Below are 12,459 nucleotides of genomic sequence, written 5' to 3' on the forward strand. Positions count from 1 at the left end.
GAGTGTTGCTTGTAAACTTTGAATTATTTCTATTCCTACACTCCTTCAAAAAATTAGGACTAAATTTACTATAGTCTTACAAATACTTTTGCATTATTATTTTATTATTTTTTGATAAAGTCCCTCAAAAGAGACTGTTAACTAAGGTTGAAGCCCATGAAATTGAAGGTAAATTATCGAGCTGTTCAGGAAAATTGGTTGAGTGACAAGAGACAGAGAATAAGGATAATGGGCGGGTACTCTAGTTGGCAGGATATGACAAGTGGTGTCCCGCAGGGATCTGTGTTGGAGCCTCCACTATTCACAGTATTTATTAACAGCTTAGATGATGGGATAGAAAGCCACACATCCAAATTTGCCAATCACACAAAGATAGGTGGCATTGTAGGCAGTGTTGATGAAAGTGTAAAATTACAAAGCGATATCGATAGATTAAGTGAATGGGCAAAACTGTGGTAAATGGATTTCAATGTAGGCAAATGTGAGGTCATCCACTTTGGACCTAAAAAACATAGAACAGATTAGTTACTAAATGCTGAAAAGCTAAAAACAGTGGAGGTCCAAAGAGACTTGGGGATCCAGGTACATAGATCATTAAAATGTCATGAATAGGTACAGAAGGTAATCAAAAAGGCTAATGGAATGCTGGCCTTTATATCTAGAGGACTAGAATACAAGGAGGTAGAAGTAATGCTGCAGCTATACAAAGCCCTGGTTAGATCACACCTGGAGTACTGTGAGCAGTTCTGGGCACCACACCTTAGGAAAGATATATTGGCCTTGGATGGAGTACGGCGGAGATTTACCAGAATGACACCCGGACTCCAGGGGTTAAATTACAAGGAGAGATTACACAAACTAAGGTTGTATTCCCTGAAATTTAGATGATGAAGGGGTACTTGATCAAAGTATTCAACATATTAAGGGGAATAGATAGAGTAGGTAGAGAGAAACTATTTCCGCTGGTTGGGGAGTCTAGGACTAGGGGGATAAAAAAAAGAAAATGCTGGATATCTCAGCGGGTTAGGCAGCACCTGTGGAGAGAAAGTAGAGTTAATGTTTCAGGTCGATGACCCTTTGTCAGAACTGGAGAGTGTTTGAAAAGTACAGATTCTTAACAAGCACTGAAAGGGGGAGAGGAAGAAAGAACAAAAGGGAAAGTCTGTGATAGGGTGGAAGACAAGAGAGATTCGAGAGACAAAAGGGATGATGGCCCAAATTTAAATGGTAATGCCAGGAGTTAGAAAAACATTAGTCAAGATAGGGGGTGAATGGCGGGATAATGACCTGCTGCCATTAGAGACAAGGAGAAAAAAAGAAAAAAACAGGCTCGGGCGGGTGGGGGTGGGGGGGTGGAAGGGAGCCAAAGATTAGCAGCGGCTACGCTCTGAAATTGTTGAATTCGATGCTGAGGGGGTTTGTCCAAAAATTAGAGCCAGACCTTTCAGGAGTGAAATTCGGAAACACTTCTACAATCATAGGGTGTTGGAAGTTTGGAACTCTCTTCTGCAAACTGTAGTTGATACTGATAATTTTAAATCTGAGATTGATAGATTTTTGTTAACTAAAGATTTTAAGGGCAATGGAATTAGGTTGCAGATTAGCCATGACTCATTGAATGGCAGAACAGGGGCTAAATGGCCAACTCCCATTCCTATGTTCCTATGTTGTTCCATCCCCAAAGGGGAGATTGGACTTAATTATTTTAACAGGATCCTGAAAGGGTGTTTCTTCCTTGATACTGCACTGACATACCAGTACCAACAAATTCAGAAACAGAATTTTGAGGAGAAATATACAAACAGACACAAAATAAAGTTAACTTTAGTAAATTTTCCACTTCAGCATTCCTGGCACAGGGCTTCAGTCTAATTAGTTCAGATTGTAGGAAAATCGCAGTGCATTTCCAACCAGATACCCTGCCATGTATTCAACTATCATTGTAACCCATGTATAAGCTGACCTAAGTTGTACACCTTGAGAACATTGACCACAACGGGGTGAACTTGTGGGAGACACTCCTAACCTGGACTTTCAGGTATAAAAGGGGAAGCTCCACTCACCTTCATCATTTGAGGTGTTGGTAATAAAGGTAACTGGTCACAGAGTGATCTTCTCTCAAGTATGGGCCTCGTGTGCATTTATACTGTATAGTAAGGACATATCATACCCAATCTGCATTCTTGGCATATGAAGCTACAGACTGGGAGAGCTGACGATGAAAATTTACCCACATCGCTTTTATTAATGATTAATGATTCATTTGTCTTCCAACAGGCTGTCATTTACCTGTAAGCTTGTCAAATGTGCTTGCATTAAATTCTTCGGAAGGACTAAAAGAAGCTGTAGTTAATATTCAATTTTTCTTTCACTTACTAACGAGTTAACAAAAATAGAGAAACTAATTACTTTTCTAAACACATGCTACCAGCACCACTGTTACAACATTCACTATTGCTAACTGCACTCATTTGTATTACTGGGAAAGAGGATTTCCCAGTTGCTTGCATTTCGTCACTTCTCTGAAAATTATTTTAAAATAATTTATTAAGTATTCTGCATAGTCTGTTGATAACAGATACATTGGATAATACTGAAAACAGCCACATGCCTAACACTGCTATGCTAATTGTCTCATTTATTTTCCTGCTTGTTGAATGATTAACTTCCTATAAATTCTGTTGGTGTTGCATAGCAAATGGTATTGTGTCACATAAATTCTGAGAGACTCAAAATGTTTTGAAGAAATCTTTAAATGGAGTTTTGTATTCTTTACATGCAGCATTTTCTCACTCATTTTAATTTGCTATTGAATTATATAGACCAGAAAGATCCCAGGTCCCTGGTCTGTACTGCGTTAGAGGATCTGATTTTAGTCAAGTCATCAACGGAAATAGTGAAGTTGACATCAGTGTCCACATTCCAGAAAGGAGAAAAATCTGCCAGGCTTCCTACTCCTAACCAGAGCCAACAGCCCCCAGTTGTCAAAATGCATGTGTGTGACATTTGGATGAGGACAGGATCAGGCTCAGCTGTGATGTCTTCCATAGTCAAATAGCCAACACTCACTGCACAAAAACAGAAAATGCTGTGGTCTCAGACCTGAAACAGTTAACTGTTTCTCTCACCATGCATGCTGCCTGGTCTGCTGAGCATTTCCAGCATTTTCTGTTTTTGTTTCAGATTCCAGCATCTGCAGTATTTTGCTGTAGCCAACATTCATTGTCTGGGTTCACACAAGAAGAATGTCATTTGGGCCACAGGCTGAAATGTTACAAAAGTCAAAGGCCACGAAATTGGGAGCATTCTTACCGGAGTTAAGGATGGTTTTGCTGAGAAAATAGTGGCCGCCTTGCTTCCGGCGCGAAACATGACGGTCGCCATTTTGGGCAGATCAGCAGTGCTGCCGTCGCCTGCGCTCACCACCCACATTGAAATGATGCAGGTTGTGATGTCAATCGGCGTGCAACGCCTGAATTGACACATGATCTGTGCTTTTCAACGTCACCGCTCTTGATACCACCTTCTCCAAACCACGCACGGAAGAATGTGCATGCAGCAATACAACAGAAATGCTGCCAGCATTTGTTAAAGAGACACACATCTTTCAGGTAAGTTTAGATTTTTGTTTTTGGACTTTTTTTTAACATTTTATTGAAGGATTGGCTTGGTGCAATACATTAAAAAAAGTTGGTAAAGTGTGCAGGGAGTGCTGCTGGACGGTTGCAAGACTTTGATTCTTAAAGGAAGGCCTCTGAGAACACCACTTGCTCCCAGTCCTGGGGCTCTAGTTGCAGTCACCCTTGGGTTGCAGCATCAAATGAAGATGAAGCAGAGGTAGCAAAGGGGAAATGCTGCTCGCAGAGGGAGGAGGAATCAGAAGAGAAAGAAGCAGAAAAGGAAAAAGCAGAAGAGGGGGATGCAGAAAGAAGGAGGCAACATAGAAAGCCCATTTCTGGCCAGGATATCCGGGAGCGAATAATCCGCCTGCAGTACCAGAGACCAGAACCCCTTTTAACATTTGTCCAACAACTTACCTACCCTCTGTCACTGACCATCACAGCATCCTCTTGGCCACATTGCTGAAATAAAGGCCATCATAAAGCAAACTCTCCAATCCAACTTTATCCATATATGCATTACATCAAAAGATCAAATAATCACGCTTGTGCATTCCCTTAGTGAGTATCTTGCAGGTGCCTTTGCCTATCCTAGTGCTACCCCAGTGGCCGCAGCATGGCTGGTGGAAGGCTGCTGACTTTCAGTGGGGTCACTGAAGATGACCTTGCAGGATGGCATCGAGGAGCTGCTGGCTGGGAGTGTGAAATCAATTGATGGTGTTTCTTCTTCTTCACTCTCCTCTCCCTCTTCCTGGTCAACCACTAGCTGGGCAGGTTGAATTTCTGGCTGTCTGAAATGAGGAAGGCACAAGGGTAGGGTTGTAGTGAGGGGAGGGCAGGAAAGCAAGAGGTGCAGACTTACACCTTGTGCAACTTGTAAATCAGAAGATATTGTGGGATGAGAGGGAAGTGGGATGTGAGAAGGAGGATAACATATGAGGACACCGGCATCTTATATTCTTTAAGCCCCTCTGATGACCAAGGTTTCAGCCATGCCCCTGCCAAGAATAACTAGCACCGTCTCCTCCAAGGGGATGAGGTGAAGTTAGAAATATGAGGTGTGCCTCATGTTTGGTAGTTGTTGTTGGTGAGTGAGTGATGGGGGAGGTCGTGCATTGAGCAGTGTGTGAGGCTAGTGAACCAGTTGGTAGGAGAGGGTTTTTGAAGACGCATTCACTGACCTTGACCACTTGTCTGAGGTCATGAAACTTCTTTGAGCACAATCGGCAGGTCCTGTGGGCGACACTGCTCGCAGTGACCGCCTGTGTGATCTGGACCCATATATTTCTTTCAGGAGGGCCTTTCCCTGACCTACTGAGCCATTTGTGTTAGTGCTGATGCACCTATAGCATTTATTTTGTGCAGAAGGCAGTTCGGCTTTAAGAGCTGTAGACTATCTAGTTCGCTGTAGACTGCCTAGTTCTGAAGGATTTTTTTGAAGTGCAGAAGGCAGCTCAGCTTTCAGAGCTGCGGAAAGTCTTGAAAAGGGACAGGCTAGCTTTGAGTAAAGCTAACCTCGATTGAGCGATGCAAACTTCGGCCCCGTGCTGAGCGTGCAGCCTGTCAGCAGCACATTCAGCGTTGGGCTGTGTGCTCCTAGATGGTCATTTGCAGGCAGCACCAAATTGACATGCTGCCTGCGATTTCTGAATGGGTGCGAGCATATCTCGCATCGCTGCACACACCTGTTTTCGGGCCGTATCGAATTTCACTCCCAGGAAAAGAAGAAAATAAGGGGGGAATGCTTACAATCCTTTGACTAACACACCTGTCTCAAACATTCTCCAAGATCGGCTACAAACAATCCCCGTACTGTTATGAATGTTATTCTAACTTTCTGGCAGGACGATTCCAAAAGTGAAGGTGTGATGGTCAATGCACCCTCTGGTTGGAAGGTGGCACATTCTCACCCATTCCTCAGTCCTCTGGCTCCTTCGTTCTCTATGAATCCTCTGGTGCCGCATCCTCCATAGCGCTGTCTAATTCCCCCTTGTGAAAGTATCTGAGCTTGTGCATGGATGTGAAGAAGTAAGTTGCGCAGGGGGTGAGTTTGAGTGGTTTGGGCAGACGAATATGGAGCAGGAACTCCTGAGTAGGCTTGCATCCAAATTCATCTCCTCCATCATCCTCATCTTCCTAATCCTCATCGTCATAGTTTACAAAAAATTTTTGTGTCTCTGTTCTTTCTCCTCATTATCATATTCCTCCTCCTGTGCTCCCTTTTCCCCCTTCTGTTAATTTGATGGCTCTGCAGGAAAGGAGGTTAGATGCAAAGAATGGATGAACATTACCCCCTTGTGATTAATGAGAAAGATAAGCGGGTTGGAGGCTTTTCTTCATGGGGATGCTATGGTGACTGTTCTAGTGGTCAGTCGCTAACTTTCCACCATCAATATGCTGCCTTTTCATAGGACTCCAGGAGGCTGAAATTCGGTACCGCCTCATTTGGGGGCAGGAACCACTGCGAGGCGGGACTTGCTGCACCAGGTTCAAAAGTCCAGCCCCGGCAGTGAAATTGGGGTTACTGCCCCCGAGAGGAAGTGAAGCGCAATATCGCGCGCTCCACTGGAGCACTAACCATGGGAATTTTCCAGCGCTACGCTTGCCATTAAGAATGTTGTGGTGAGCCACCGCCTTGAACAGTTGCAGTCCTTGTGGTGAAGGTACTCCCACAGTGCTGTCAGGGAGTTCCAGAATTTTGACCCAGCGACGATGAAAGAACGGTGATATATTTCCAATTCAGGATGGTGTGTAACTTGGTGGGAACTTGGAGGTGGTGGTGTTCCCATGCGCCTGCTGCCCTTGTCCTTCTAGGTGGTAGAGGTCGCAGGTTTGAGAGGTGCTGTTGAAGAAGCCTTGGCGAGTTACTGCAGTGTACCTTGCGCCAGTGGTGGAGGGAGTGAATGTGGTGGATGGGATGACTGCAGCAGCATAAGCTTTCCCTGGCAGTCATTATGGTGGCATTATAGCAGAATTTCTGGAGGCGAATGTTCCTGGTGCATCCGAATAATGAGACTGACTCATAGCTCACCAATAAGGTTAGCCAGTTGGTACAGTAGATTGACCCGTTATTCTATCATCTCTTGAAGCTGGGTTCAGATCCAGCACACACTAGTAAGATGCAAGTCTTCTCTCTACAAATCATAAGGATTCTGTGTGAAAAAGGTCTGCCCTTTCCATCTAGTTTTACTGGGAGTAAAAAAACAAATAAAACTCTTCATAATGCAAATAGCACGACATTCTCAGTTTTACTCCAAAGTTGGAAGAGGGACTGATGTGCGAAACAATGTCTCGTGGTACAATTGGATTCGCTCTTCTAAGATGCTACTGTGAACACAGTGCTGCACCAGACTTTAACGGTGTTTGATTCTGATATTGCTTGCTGGAGTGGAAAAGTGTTCCAGACTGTGCATATTGATATTTTACACCCTGATTAACACAAATTCAGCTCCTAAAATTTTAAATGATTACCGAAATAAATGAAAATAACAATTTCTGTCCAAACGCTTTTAAACTCCCATTGAGCTGGAATCTCATATCCCTACCTAATGTGGCATTGCGGACTACGCCCATTTTGTGCCCTAGTCTTTTCTTGACAATCTGCGTGCATATTTCATTTTGAGATGTCGACAAGTTTGAAAAAGAAATCCTCGTAAAAATAATGCATTTTACAATACAGTACATTTATTTCCAGATGTACTGCCAAGTACTTTTGGAAATAAATGTACTGTAGCATTGAAGACACAATCTGCTAAAAGATTTGATTATTATTTTGTTTTTCCTTTTTAATATTTTAAATTATCGTAACCTTCCTGCCTTTGAGCTGTCCTCCTTCAGCTGTAAGGGGAGATCAGTCTTGCTGGGCCTTCTCTACAGCTAGCAACAGCGCTATTCTACACCAGCCAATAGGAGGTATACTTTGAGAAATAAGCTGGGTGTCCTACCAGTTTTCGGTGGCGACAGATACCATGCGTGACTTGAACGACAATTAGCGAGACATAGCCATTGGGAAAAGGCAGGTCTGTCCACCTATAGTAATTGGTATGAGGACTCTGGTCCATAATATGGGTTGTTGTCATCTAGTTATCTTCATTTATTTCTGCAATAATGAACAATGAGAAAAACTGAGTAGTGATTTAATCGTAGAATCCACTGCTCTTGTAGAGCAACGAGTTAGGTGCTCCTACACCTTTTCAAATGCTGTTATTGAGGTGATCACACAGAGAAATGTTAGAATGCCCTGGGATGGCTTTCTCTAATTTCTTCCAGTTTGGGGAAAAAGCAGGAGAAAAACTTTCATTAGGATGAACGGTTTGTACCCAAATTGAATTATATACATGTATATATTTTTAAACAAAGATAAAGCATTAATGTATTTTCTCTAACCTTTCGTGCAGATTGCAGAACACTTTCCTGGAAACAAAAGGGAGAGGTACGTACTTTGTTATTAACATAATACTGCACAAGTGCGGCATTGAATTCCAAGCAGAGAATGGGCACAGCATGAATACAGTTGACTCAATTAAGAGCTCTCGCAATCATTCAGCATCATCTGTGTAGGATGTGAAAGCTGTATTATTTGGCATGCGTGCTGCTTGTCTTCCCTCCTCGAATGTATTTTACCACAGTTAAATCATACACCATATGAAGCAGGTGATTGTTACTGGTGTCATTGAAGATTGGGGGTAATGCAATGTGTGTGACTCAGAATAGGCCACAAAAAACACTGTTTAAAAATATATACATAGTGAAATCCACAGCTCCTCATATTCTTTCACAGGGAATGCATTCATCAAGGTCCTGAAAATCTGTACGTTAACCTTTTGAAATACCCACATGGTGAATCAATCTCTGTAAAGAATCAGTCATGTCCTAATTGCCTGTACTCATAACTTTGTGACTAAAGGCTGAAGCACTGAAATGTCAGCTTTTTGAATGACATATATTCAGGTTGGTACTATAGCTACAGGTATATTGTACTAGTCACTATCTCAGACATAATGGACTTCAGAACAGCAAAAAATTGATATGCTGCATATTCATTTAGTCCGCACTTAATATTTGAAATGCTTTCAAACCAGAACAGAAGTTCTTCAATCCTCTTGCTTTCTCTTCCCTCTTTTACATCTTTTATCCTCGCCACCACTCGAATTATGTGGATTTTACTGCATCATTTCTATTAACCCTTTCTATATTAACCTTTTCTGAGCAAGTTTAGGCAATATAATCGAGAGAACCGCCAATGAAAATAATGAGCAAGCCTCAAAAGTTCACTTTGGAAGAGAGTTAACCTTTAACTAAAAATTGCAGTGTGCTAATGCTCCAAAAAGTTGTGTCACTGGAAAGTTAGAATAACACTTTGCAAATTTCCATGTGGCAGGTTCCTGAGGTGATGCACTTTCCCGAAGAAAAGCTAAATGGCAGTGTCATTGGGTTACACATATATAAAATGAAGCATATGTCCTATCGATCAGCTCAGGAGAAGCTGTCTCTTGAAAGCAAGTTTCCTGCCAGCCAATTATTTTGGTCTGGGAATGGTATGTGGAACAAAGAAATCGCTTCCAAACCTTTTGCCCCCAGAGTGGATCTCACTTAAACAGTCACAGAAAAATAGTTTCACAAACATTTTATCAGTTACAGCATGTTTCTAATGATGTGTGTCTTCCACTGTATCTACCAGTCTCACAGACCTCACTAAAATGTGATATGTTCAGTACTTTGTTACAGTAACAGTATTGGTGCTGATTTTCACATGACCGATTCCATCAGGCAGGAAGTAGGCGGTTTGAGCCTGCTGTCCGCCCAATATAATCAGTCCGAGCAATATAATCAGTCCGAGGCTCCACCGATTTTCATGGTTGGCCCTTATTTTCATAATGCCGGCGAGCTGCGAATGTAGATGCAGCACTCACAGACAGCTCGTTGGTCAACAGGGGTAGGAGCATTCATTCTCTCCCTGGCCCGACAAAAATAATTTTAAGAAAAAAACATACCATCATATGAAGTCCTTTTTGTTGGGTATCTGTAAAGCATGCACTCCCATGTTCTGCCACCAGGGAGTGCATCCCCTGAAGTCCCAAGTGATCCCAGCATCCCTTGGGAGCACTGTATATAAGCCGGCCCCGAAGGCCTGTTCCTCACCCTAGAGTGTCTTAATAAAGACTGAGGTCACTGTTACTTTAACCTCCCTGTGTGCAGTCTCATCTGTGTTAGGCGACGAGTATACGAATCCAACGCAAAGATGTAGCAAACTGTGGGCATCCTGGAGAAGTTTTCGGAGGGTGAGGACTGGGAAGCCTATGTCGAATGGCTAGACCAGTACTTTGTAGCCAACGAGCTGGACGGAGAAGGAAGCGCTGCAAAAAGGAGAGCGGTCCTCCTCACTGTCTGCGGGGCACCGACCTACAGCCTCATGAAGAATCTTCTGGCTCCGGTGAAACCCACAGATAAGTCGTATGAGGAGTTATATACACTGGTTCGGGAGCATCTTAACCCGAGGGAGAGTGTGCTGATGGCGAGGTATCGGTTCTACATGTGCCAGCGATCTGAAGGTCAGGAAGTGGTGAGCTACGTCGCTGAGCTCAGGCGACTTGCAGGACAATGTGAGTTTGATGGCTACCTGGAGCAAATGCTCAGAGACTTTTTTGTATTGGGCATTGGCCACGAGACCATCCTATGAAAACTTTTGACTGTAGAGACACCGACCCTCAGTAAGGCCATTGCGATAGCACAGGCGCTTATGTTCACCAGTGATAACACCAAACAAATCTCTCAGCACACAAGTGCTAGCAATGTTCATAAATTAACTGGAACTGTGTTTGCGAGCAGAAATGTACAGGGCAGAAACCACGAGTCTGCAACTGCCAGCAGGCCTCAGGTGACCCAGATGACTCAGAGTCCCTAACAAAGGATGAATGCAAGGCAATTCACACTTGTTGGCATTGTGGAGGCTTCTATTCAGTCTATTCATGCCGCTTCAAAGGGTATGTTTGCAAGAGCTGTGGAACAATGGGGCACCTCCAACGAGCTTGCAGACAAGCTCCAAGCTCTGCAGAACCTGCTAACCACCACGTGGCAGAGGAAGGCATGGTGGATCAAAGCGATTTCGAGCCTCAGAGAGAGGAGGCAGATGCTGAAGTACACGGGGTGCACACATTTTCGACGAAATGTCCACCTATAATGCTAAATGTAAAATTGAATGATTTACCCGTAGCCATGGAACTGGACACTGGCGCTAGCCAATCCATCATGAGTAAAAAGATGTTTGAGAGACTGTGGTGCAACAAGGCACTCAGACCAGCCCTGAGCCCCATCCACACGAAACTGAGAACGTACACCAAAGAGCTTATCACGCTCCTGGGCAGCGCCATGGTCAAGGTCACCTACGAGGGCACAGTGCACGAACTGCCACTCTGGATTGTCCCGGGCGATGGCCCCACACTGCTTGGAAGGAGCTGGCTGGGCAAAATCCGCTGGAACTGGGATGACATCCAAGCGCTATCACATGTCGACGAGGCCTCATGTACGCAGGTTCTAAACAAATTTCCTTCCCTTTTTGAGCCAGGCATTGGAAACTTTTCCGGGGCGAAGGTGCGGATCCACTTGGTCCCAGAGGCACGACCCAATCACCACAAGGCGCGAGCGGTACCTCACATGATGAGGAAGAGAGTTGAAATCGAACTGGACAGGCTGCAATGCGAGGGCATCATCTCCCCAGTGGAATTCAGCGAGTGGGCCAGCCCGATTGTTCCAGCACTCAAAAGTGATGGCACAGTCAGGAATTGTGGTGATTATAAAGTAACTATTAATCGTTTCTCGCTACAGGGCCAATACCCGCTACCTAAGGCAGACGACCTATTTGCGATGCTGGCAGGAGGCAAGACGTTCACCAAGCTCGACCTGACTTCAGCCTACATGACGCAGGAGCTGGAGGAGTCTTCGAAGGGCCTCAGCTGCATCAACACGCACAAGGGACTGTTCATCTACAACAGACGCCCGTTTGGCATTCGGTCGGCTGCAGCGATCTTCCAGAGATACATGGAGAGCTTACTCAAGTCGGTACCATGCACGGTGGCTTTTCAGGACGACATATTGGTCACGGGTCGGGACACCGTCGAGCACCTACAAAATCTGGAGGAGGTTCTCCAGCGACTGGATCGCGTAGGGCTGTGGCTGAAGAGTTCGAAATGTGTCTTCATGGCAACAGAAGTGGAGTTTTTGGGAAGAAAGATCGCGGCGGACGGCATTCGGCCCACAGACGCCAAGACAGTGGCTATCAGGAACGCGCACAGGCCACAGAACGTCACGGAGCTGCGGTCGTTCCTGGGACTCCTCAACTATTTTGGTAAGTTCCTACCGGGGTTAAGCACCCTTTTAGAGCCCCTACATGTGTTATTGCATAAAGGTGAGAACTGGGTATGGGAAAAAAAACAAGTAATTGCTTTTGAGAAAGCTAGAAACATTTTGTGCTCCAACAAGCTGCTTGTATTGTATAACCCGTGTAAAAGACTTGTGCTTGCATATGATGCGTTGTCGTACGGAATCGGGTGTGTATTACAACAAGCTAACGTTGCGGGGAAGCTGCAAAATGTCGCCTGTGCCTCCAGGAGCTTGTCTAAGGCTGAAAAGGCCGACAGCATGATTGAGAAAGAGGTATTAGCATGTGTGTTCGGGGTAAAGAAAATGCATCATTACCTGTTTGGCCTCAAATTTGAGCTGGAAACCGATCACGAGCCCCTCATATCCCTGTTCGCTGAAAACAAGGGGATAAATACTAAAAGAACTGTGTACTGCATGGGAGCTGGGCCTGCATCCCCATTGAAATGCAAGAGCTAATCAA

At 44.4% G+C, this 12,459-nt stretch overlaps 1 protein-coding gene across 6 annotated transcripts in view; it reads left to right on the top strand.

The window, feature by feature from the left end:
• Window positions 1-12,459, top strand: part of LOC139264746 (guanine nucleotide-binding protein G(I)/G(S)/G(O) subunit gamma-7) — a 446,997-nt gene that overhangs the window by 279,730 nt on the left and 154,808 nt on the right. For 5 of the 6 annotated variants that reach the window (XM_070881795.1, XM_070881804.1, XM_070881785.1 and 2 more), the window contains one exon: window positions 8,018-8,052. The exons of the other annotated variant lie outside the window; for it this stretch is intronic. The gene's annotated coding sequence lies outside the window, so the exon portion shown is untranslated. The remainder of the gene's footprint in view (window positions 1-8,017; window positions 8,053-12,459) is intronic. 6 annotated transcript variants of the gene reach the window in all.

Source organism: Pristiophorus japonicus, chromosome 1, assembly GCF_044704955.1.
Source record: "Pristiophorus japonicus isolate sPriJap1 chromosome 1, sPriJap1.hap1, whole genome shotgun sequence".
Taxonomy (NCBI): Eukaryota; Metazoa; Chordata; class Chondrichthyes; family Pristiophoridae; genus Pristiophorus; species Pristiophorus japonicus.